Source organism: Macaca fascicularis, chromosome 8 (genome assembly GCF_037993035.2).
Source record: "Macaca fascicularis isolate 582-1 chromosome 8, T2T-MFA8v1.1".
In the NCBI taxonomy this organism is placed as follows: Eukaryota; Metazoa; Chordata; class Mammalia; order Primates; family Cercopithecidae; genus Macaca; species Macaca fascicularis.
This window is the reverse complement of record NC_088382.1, coordinates 79061000-79069853: the sequence shown is the minus strand read 5'-3', so window position 1 is coordinate 79069853 and position 8854 is coordinate 79061000. Positions and strand designations below refer to the sequence as shown.

Below are 8854 nucleotides of genomic sequence, written 5' to 3'. Positions count from 1 at the left end.
ATTATCCCATCATTGACAATGAAGAAAACATGAATATATGAAAAATGTTAATAATTAGCAGAGACCCAAGTCGTTTTATTTTTATGTATTTATTTTTTTAAGACAGGTCTCACTCTGCTGCTCAGGCTGGAGTAAAGTGATGTGATCATGGCTCACATAATCCCTGCGAGCTCAATCTCTGTGAGGCTGTCTTGACCTCATGGGCTCAAGCAATCCTTTCACCTGAGCCCACTGAGTAGCTGGGACCACAGGTGGGCACCACCATACAAGGTTAATTTTTGCATTTTTATTAGAAATGAGTTTTCGCCAGGTTGTCCAAGCTGGTCTTCAATTCCTGGGCTAAAGCAATCCGGCCACTTTGGCCTCCCAAAGTGCTGAGATTATGGGCGTGAGTCACTATGCCTATGCCCACCCTCATCCCCCCAGTCACTTTAAAATCTAGACTTCATTTCATAAAGATGCAGTCCTAAGAAATATTACACATGCTCAAATGAAATTATTTAAATTCTGTTCTATAGAAAGTGGAATCCAATAAAAGAAATTGAAGATAATAATATTCACTTGAATGTGTAAGTATTTTTCTGAATTTAAAAGAAACAAAGTGTTGCAGCTCTTTTAGAATTGGTCTAGCAGGTCTTCTGGGTTTTTAGCTAGAAACCCTCCCCATGTGGAGAGAGGCTGAGAAACAATCAAAATACAAATTCTAAAACTCCCAACGATTAGAGATTTTTTTTTTATTACTAGTTCAGTTTTGATGGTATGAGAATGATTACTTCCTTGGGAAAAGCTAGCACTTGAAAACAGTATCATCATCTGAAAACTTGCCTTTCCTTGATGCAATAATATGAATTACTAATCAGTAATTCAAACAGTCTGTGGAAAGTTAATTTCAAAACAGAAATGATTTAAAAAATCTATAGTAAAGAGATTCATAGTTTCATCCCCTGGAATCCTGGCAATGTTCCTGGACCTATGCAAAACTTTCAGAACTATTAATAATGTTTAAAAAGTGGTTCTGGAACAAAAAAAGTTTAAATTCTACCCAGAAATACAAAACAGACCTTTTTTCTGTTCATCTTGCTTTTCATATTGTTTTATCTGATGCCAATTTTTGTATTATAAAATCTGTTTTACAGCATTACAGCATTTCTCACCTGTTCTTGTGTTTTAAGTCAAAATTTTATTAACTCCAATTATTAGCACTAGGGTTATCATTTAATGTTCTGAGTATCTTTACTTTCAAAGGTAGTTATAAGAAAGGTAAGAAATTGACAAGCGGGGAAAGGCACTGCAGGAAACTTTGCACTCATTCTTTAAGACACATCTCAAAGGTTATTGCCTATATAAAGTCTTCCCAGACTTCTCCACCCCTTCCAGAATACTAGCTGTATTCTCCTCAGAGTTCCTGTAATCCTCCCCAGGTGGATTGTAATTCTCTGAGAATGGGCTATTCTTATCTGCAACTACAATGCATAGGACATTGATCATGACGCAGCAAGTCTGTCAGTCAATGCTTATTGAATAAGTTTCAACATTTGTTGAAAAAATAAATGAATAAAAAGATCTGCAACGTACTGAGAATCTCTCCATATGCTTACAAAAAGTAGCAACCTAAGTCATCATTAATTAAACACTAAGTGGTCTCGTTAAATATCCAAGTCTAAGTGAATTAGAGAGATTAAAACAAACAAAAAAAAAACTTATAAACCTGGTAAATACAATTTTCAAGTGACCACATAGGCATACTTTTGTTATTCTCACATAAAGACATTTGCCTTGTAATCTTTTCCATTTCAAAGGTTTTATATTTGGGGAGTATGTAGTTATTGGTTAATACTTTCGGTTGCAAGTAACAGAAACTGTCTGAAACAAGGTTAAGTTAAAAGGAGAAATATATTGTCTCACAAAAGGATGATAGAAGAGCTACACTTGGGCCTTAAACCAAATCAGAGTTCTCTCTCTCTTTCTGCGTTTTCTATTTGGTTTCCTACTCTATTTCTCCAGATTTTTTTTTCCATTTTTGTACCCACCAGAAGGAGATCATGTCCATATGGCAATATTGGCTTTATACTCTAATATTTCTATCCCCAGAGATGAAAGATGTTCTTTCTCACAAGCTCTAGATACAAAATTCTAGGAAGCATTTGTGCAGTATAGCTTGAGTTCTGTGTCTACTTCTGAATCAGTCAGAGACAGCTGTTTCACCCTTGGTTACATGCACACTTTTGAAATAAAGGGCAAAATTTGCTGATACAAAAAGAAGCAGCACATACTAGAGAGATACAGATGATGGTAAATACAAGGAGAGGAGTCATATTTTTCCTTTATTTACTTGTAAAGAACCTCTCAATAATTCCAACCTATGGTTCAATATATGCAAATTCATAAATATGATTCATCACATAAACAAAACTAAAACCAAAAACCATATGATCATCTCAATAGACACAGAATATGCTTTCAATAAAATTCAACAACCCTTCATGTTACAAACCATCAGCAAACTAGGAGCCGAAGGAGCATACCTCAAAATAATAAGAGCTATCTATGACAAATCCACAGTCAACATCACACTTAACAGGCAAAAGCTAGAAGAATCCCCCTTGAAAATCAGAACAAGACAAGGATGCCCACGCTCACCACTCCTATTCAATATAATACTGGAAGTCCTAGCCAGAGCAACCAGGCAACAGAAAGAAATAAAAGGCATCCAAATAGGAAGGAAGTCAAACTATCTCTCTCTGTAGATGATACGATTCTATGCCTCAAAATCCCCATAGCCTCTGCCCAAAGGCTCTTAGATCTGATAAGCAACTTAATCAAAATTTCAGGATGCAAAATCAGTATACAAAAATCAGTAGCATATCTCTACACCAATAATGTCCAAGCTGAGAATCAAATAAAGAACACAATCCTATTAGTAAATAGCCACAAAAAGAATAAAATACCTAGGAATACAGCTAACCAGGGAGGTGAAAGAGCTCTACAATGAGAATTATAAAACACTGCTCAAAGTAATCAGAGATGACACAAACAAATGAAAAAACCATTCCATGCTCATAGATAGGAAGAATCAATATTGTTAAAATGGCCACACTGCCCAAAGCAATTTACAGGTTCAATGCTATTCCTATCAAACTACCAATGACATTTTTCACAAAATTAGAAAAACTAGTCTGAAATTTATATGGAAGTAAAAAAGAGCTCAAATAGCCAAAGCAAGTCTAAGCAAAAAGAAAAATACTGGAGACATCACACTACCCAACTTCAAACTATACTACAAGGCTACAGAAACCAAAATAGCATGGTATTGGTACAAAAACAGACGCATAGACCAATTAAACAGGTTCGAGAACTCAGAAATAATGCTATACACTTTTAATCATCTGATCTACAACAAAGTCAACAATAACAAGCAATGAGGAAAGTACTCCCTATTTAATAAATGGTGCTGGGATAAATAGCTAGCCATATTCCGGACTCCTTCCTTTCACCATATACAAAAATCAACTCAAGGTTGGTTAAAGACTTAAATGTAAAACCTCAAATTATAGAAATCCTGGAAGATAACCTAGGAAATACCATTTGGGGCATTGGAACTGGCAAAGATTTCATCACAAAGACTCCAAAAACAATTGCAACAAAAACAAAAATTGACAATGGGACCTAAACTGAAGAGTTTCTGCACAGCAAAAGAAACTATTAACAGAATAAACATACAGCTTACAGATGGGAGAAAATATTTTCAAACTATACATATAACAAAGGTTCACTTTCCAGAATCTATGAAGAACTTAAATTAACATGCAACAAACAAACAACTCATTAGAAAATGGGCAAAGGATATGAACAGACACTTCTCAAAAGGAGACATACACGCATCCAAGAAGCATATGAAAAAATGCAACTGGGCAAGGTGGCTCACACCTGTAATCCCAGAACTTTGGGAGGCCAAGGCGTGTGGATCACGAGATCAAGAGATTGAGACCATCCTGGCCAACATGGTGAAACCCCATCTTTACTAAAAATACAAAAACTGGCTGGACATGGTGGTGTGTTCCTGTAGTCCCAGCTACTCGGGAGGCTAAGGCAGGAGAATCACTTGAACCCTAGAGGCGGAGGTTGCAGTGAGCCAAGTTTGCGCCACTGCACGCCAGCCTGGTGACAGAGAGAGACTCTGTCTCGCAAAAAAAAAAAAGCTCAACTTCACTAATCATTAGAGAAATGCAAAAACCACAATGAGATACCATCTTATACCAGTCAGAATGGCTAATATTAAAAAGTCAAAAAATAGCAGATGCTAGTTAGGTTGCAGAGAAAAGGAAATGCTTTTATGCTGCTCCTTGGAATGTAAATTAGTTCAATCACTATGAAAAGCAGTTTGGATATTTCTCATAGAACTTAAAACAGAACTACCATTCGACCCAGCAATTTCATTACTGGGTATATACCCAAAGGAATATAAATCGTTCTACCATAAAAATGCATGCACGTGGATGTTAATTGTAGCCCTATTCAAACTATTCACAATAGCAAAGACATGGAATCAACCTAGATGACAATCAATGGTGGACTGCATAAAGAAAATGTGGTACATATACACCATGGAATACTATGCAGCCATAAAAATGAATGAAATCATGTCCTTTGAAGTAACATGAATGGAGCTGGAGGCCATTATCCTACGTGAATTAACCCAGGAACAGAAAGCCAAATACCATGTGTGCTCACTTATAAGGGAAAGTTAAACATTGATTACACATGAACACAAAGAAGGGAACAATAGACACCAGGGCCTACTTAAGGGTGGAGGGTGGGAGGAGACTAAGGACTGAGAAATTGCCAATTGGGTACTATGCTCATGATCTAGGCTACAAAATAATCTATACACCAAACCACTGTGACACACAATTTACTCATGTAACAAACCCATACATGTACCCCCTAAACTTAAAATTAAATTTGGAAAAAAAAATTCTAACCTAGTTAAAAAGAATTTGCTCAGTTCTTAACTAAGATGGCTAATCAGTTCAACATACCAGTAGAGGACAACCATGGTGGTACAGACGGTTTCAAATGGAGATTGGTAAAGAAATAGCTCATGGAACAGAGGCACATGGAAAAGTACAAAGTTGAGTCACAAGAGGTAGTAAGCAGGGATTCTTTGCAGTCAAGGGTTCCTGTTCACAGGGAATGGTGATGTTTCTGGGATGCTGACTACCACGATCTCAGATACTAAGGCTATATGATAGGGAATATGGGCTGCCCAAAATATTGCTCACTAAAGGGAATCAAATAATTGATTTCTACACCATGTACTCTGAACTTAACCTGGTTTGTGACATAATGAAATCTTGTAATATATAGAGAGAAATAAAGTAAGTTATCAGCAAAAATGTTCTCAAGGCTTTGCCAAACTGATTGCTGTCACTGACAATAAGCAATAGGACCAAACTTTGAAACTAGATATACATAAAGTTAAATATAGTACGTATTTAAGTATTTTGAACTAAATTTTCTGAATTTCAACTTTTCCAAAGTTTATGTTCTTTAAGAATAACCCAGTTTTTTTTTTTTTTTAGACTCCAAGTCAGAATAGTATTTTATTTTGCAGAGCTGGCAGAATAGAGTGTACTAAGACTTTTCTACTTATTTTTAGTCATCTACTGGAATAGTTTCTTCACATTTAAAAAGTCAGCTTTACTGTAGATATCATACTGTGAAATCTTTTACTAAATCTTCCTACTTAGCAGATTTCCTTAGTATTCCATTAGTAGGAATGATAAAATCAGAGCATAATTACATTCATTTTGGATTCTTTGCACACAAGTGTTGACTGGTATATGGATAGTATTTAAAGCTAACAATTTTCTATGAAAAAAGGTTGTTTTAAGAGAAATAAGAAATCCTACGTAGCTCTTGTATGACCTTTAAGAATCCACTTGAACATACAATCTATGTTATCAAAACCCAGGCATTAGAATGGTTGATCCCTTGTAATACCTTATTTACTTTTTCCTGTTTGCAATATTTAAAAAGTAAGCATAGGTAAGAAATAAACTAATTCTACTATCTCTAATATCTATGTTAATATGATCTTAAGGAGATAATGCCATAATTTATATAAAGTTCTCTAATATTGGAAACACAAATTCACTTCAAATTGCCATTTTGTGTAAAAACGACATTGACCTTCAGGTGAGTAGCTTTCATTGCAACTCTGGCATCTATAGTTGAATTTACTTCTGTGGACAACATTTGTTCATTCATGACTTCATTCAACAAATATTCCCCACACAATTAGTAATTCCATAGAGTACATTATTCAACCCCCAAGAGCAACCCACTCCATGGTCTGTAATTTTCTTCTAAGACCTCAAAGCCATTGATTCGGTCATGATATTGATCTATTAACAATGAGTTTTTCATTTGCAAGTGTGAAAAATGACCAGAAAGCACTGCTGGCCATGTTTGACCAATTTGTATAACTGGGATGCTAATAATTTAGCTCACTTTAATGTTCTAAAAAGAAAACAGAGGCCGGGCATGGTAGCTCAAGCCTGTAATCCCAGCACTTTGGGAGGCCGAGACGGGTGGATCACGAGGTCAGGAGATCGAGACCATCCTGCCTAACACGGTGAAACCCCGTCTCTACTAAAAAAATACAAAAAACTAGCCGGGCGAGGTGGCCGGCGCCTGTAGTCCCAGCTACTCGGGAGGCTGAGGCAGGAGAATGGCGTAAACCCGGGAGGCAGAGCTTGCAGTGAGCTGAGATCTGGCCACTGCACTCCAGCCTGGGCGACAGAGCAGACTCCACCTCAAAAAAAAAAAAAAAAAGAAAACAGAATGTGTTAAAAGACTTGTAGTCATGAAGTGAGTAGCTCACAATATCTCACATGAAGATAAGCTTTCTATATCCAAGATCACTCTTTCTGAAAACAGCCTGAATCACATCAAACAGAGAAAAGAGTAAACCTTTGGGTCCAGTACCGTGTCACATTGTTTCTTTCTAGTTCATAAACTCCAAAGGACTCAGATAAATCAAGAGAACAGTTAAACTCATCATTTCTTCATGAACTCAAATTCCAAGGTGAAATAGCTAGTCTAAGTACTGCACTGTTTAAAGGAAATATTTTTGTGAATTCCAACGAAGCTCTTGAAGAGTACTGTCTTTGGGTCATTTGCTTTTTCTGTTTGTTTGAATTTCAACATCTACAGACACTCCTGGCAAAATAGGCTATTTTCTTTTGAATTCTTAACTATGCCACTGATTAATTATCAAGATAGGATTACTTCTGAGGTTAAAACAGACCCTTGAGATTTGGTGGTTCACTGCATTCACTTCCTCTAAAATTCTAGTAGTTCATGCTTGTGAAATTTCCTTAACTTGACCTAAGTTACTTGATATGGAAAATAAACTACACTAATCAAATTATTTAAGCATCTCACTATTTCCCTATTTGGGCAATCATGGAAATCATGTCAGTTAACTTATTGAGGACTCTAGTACTGTGATTGGCAGAAGACCTAAGGAATTTAAACAGAACAAAACAAAGTGGAAAAGCCATATCAAATTAAAACTCAAAACAAATAAAAACACTGGTGATTCTAAAACATCCCTCCACTAAACACATTTGATATTTCAGGCTTGTATTTTATTTTTTTCCACATGGATGAGAAATATGAAAATGAAATTTGTTACTTTTTCTTAATGTGCTTATTCTAATGCAAGCCTCGTAGTACTAGTGAGAAGCAGAATTTCAGGACTGGTGTCTTCTAGTTCACTTGTAGTGGCAGTCGTTTCTCACCACAAATCCTTTTTGAGGGAGGATAATATTAACAAGTCATTTAATAAAGCACTTGCAATCCCCATGCAATTGACAATTGTGAGACACTAGAGCAGCAGCTGATCTACTGATACTAAATAACTCCTTTAAATATGAAAAAGATATTATTTATTTTTTCTTACATCAAAAATGAAATCTAATCTAACTCCAAATTTTTTAATGTGCCTTATAAAGATCTTTTCCTCAACAAATCTTATCTGTACTCTTCTTGAAATAAATTGAAATCTTTTTCAAATATTTACTATGTATCAAATAAATCACTTGCCATTCCATCTATACCTAAAAGGCTGTGGTTTGATCATTTTATTTTTTCTGAGCATTCTATAAAACATATTATGTATCTGAACGACCATAAAATACTATTCTTGCAACATTGCCAATTTCAAAATGCCCTGTTGAATAGTTTATCATTGGTGTTCTCCATTTCCTTTCTTGATCCTCTTTGAGAATCAGCCAAGCAAATGCTAGCTAAATTTATTTGCACTTATGTGTCTTACCCTGAACATTTCTTACTGAAAGGAAATCACAGGGCCAGAATGAATAAAACCCAATTTTTGGCTGAGGCTCTAATAGCATGGGGTAATATTAGATGAAAAATAGAGACTGAGGGAATGTAAACATTAATTTATTCAGTTCAACTGATTTTCTTCCTATTAAGGTGCATTCTGTTAGATAGTTTTCCTCCTACTTACTAAATAGTTAAGCCCTGACATTATTAAGAAAACTGCAATTCACATCACTAAGGCTAATGTCACCCAAAGATAACTTGCTATTTTAAATAATATGGAAACTGCATTGGGATGACAGATAAGTATAACAATCCCTTTTATTTTTAACTGCTTTTGATGTGTTCCAGACTTTGAATATTCAGACAGAGGAATAATGGAAAAGTTATTTTTCCCCTTAAATCACACCTCCACACCCCAAACTACTATTCCTCCACCCTCACCCCTGAACTTTTTGAACAAAATTGATCGATCAAACTCTCCTTTTCTTGCCTGGAGAAC

At 35.7% G+C, this 8854-nt stretch overlaps 1 non-coding gene across 1 annotated transcript; it reads left to right on the top strand.

The window, feature by feature from the left end:
- Positions 1-599: 599 nt before the first annotated feature.
- LOC123575373 (U7 small nuclear RNA) lies at positions 600-662 on the top strand. The gene has a single exon (XR_006700667.1). It is a non-coding gene; the product is annotated as a U7 small nuclear RNA (small nuclear RNA).
- The last annotated feature ends 8192 nt before the right edge of the window (positions 663-8854 follow it).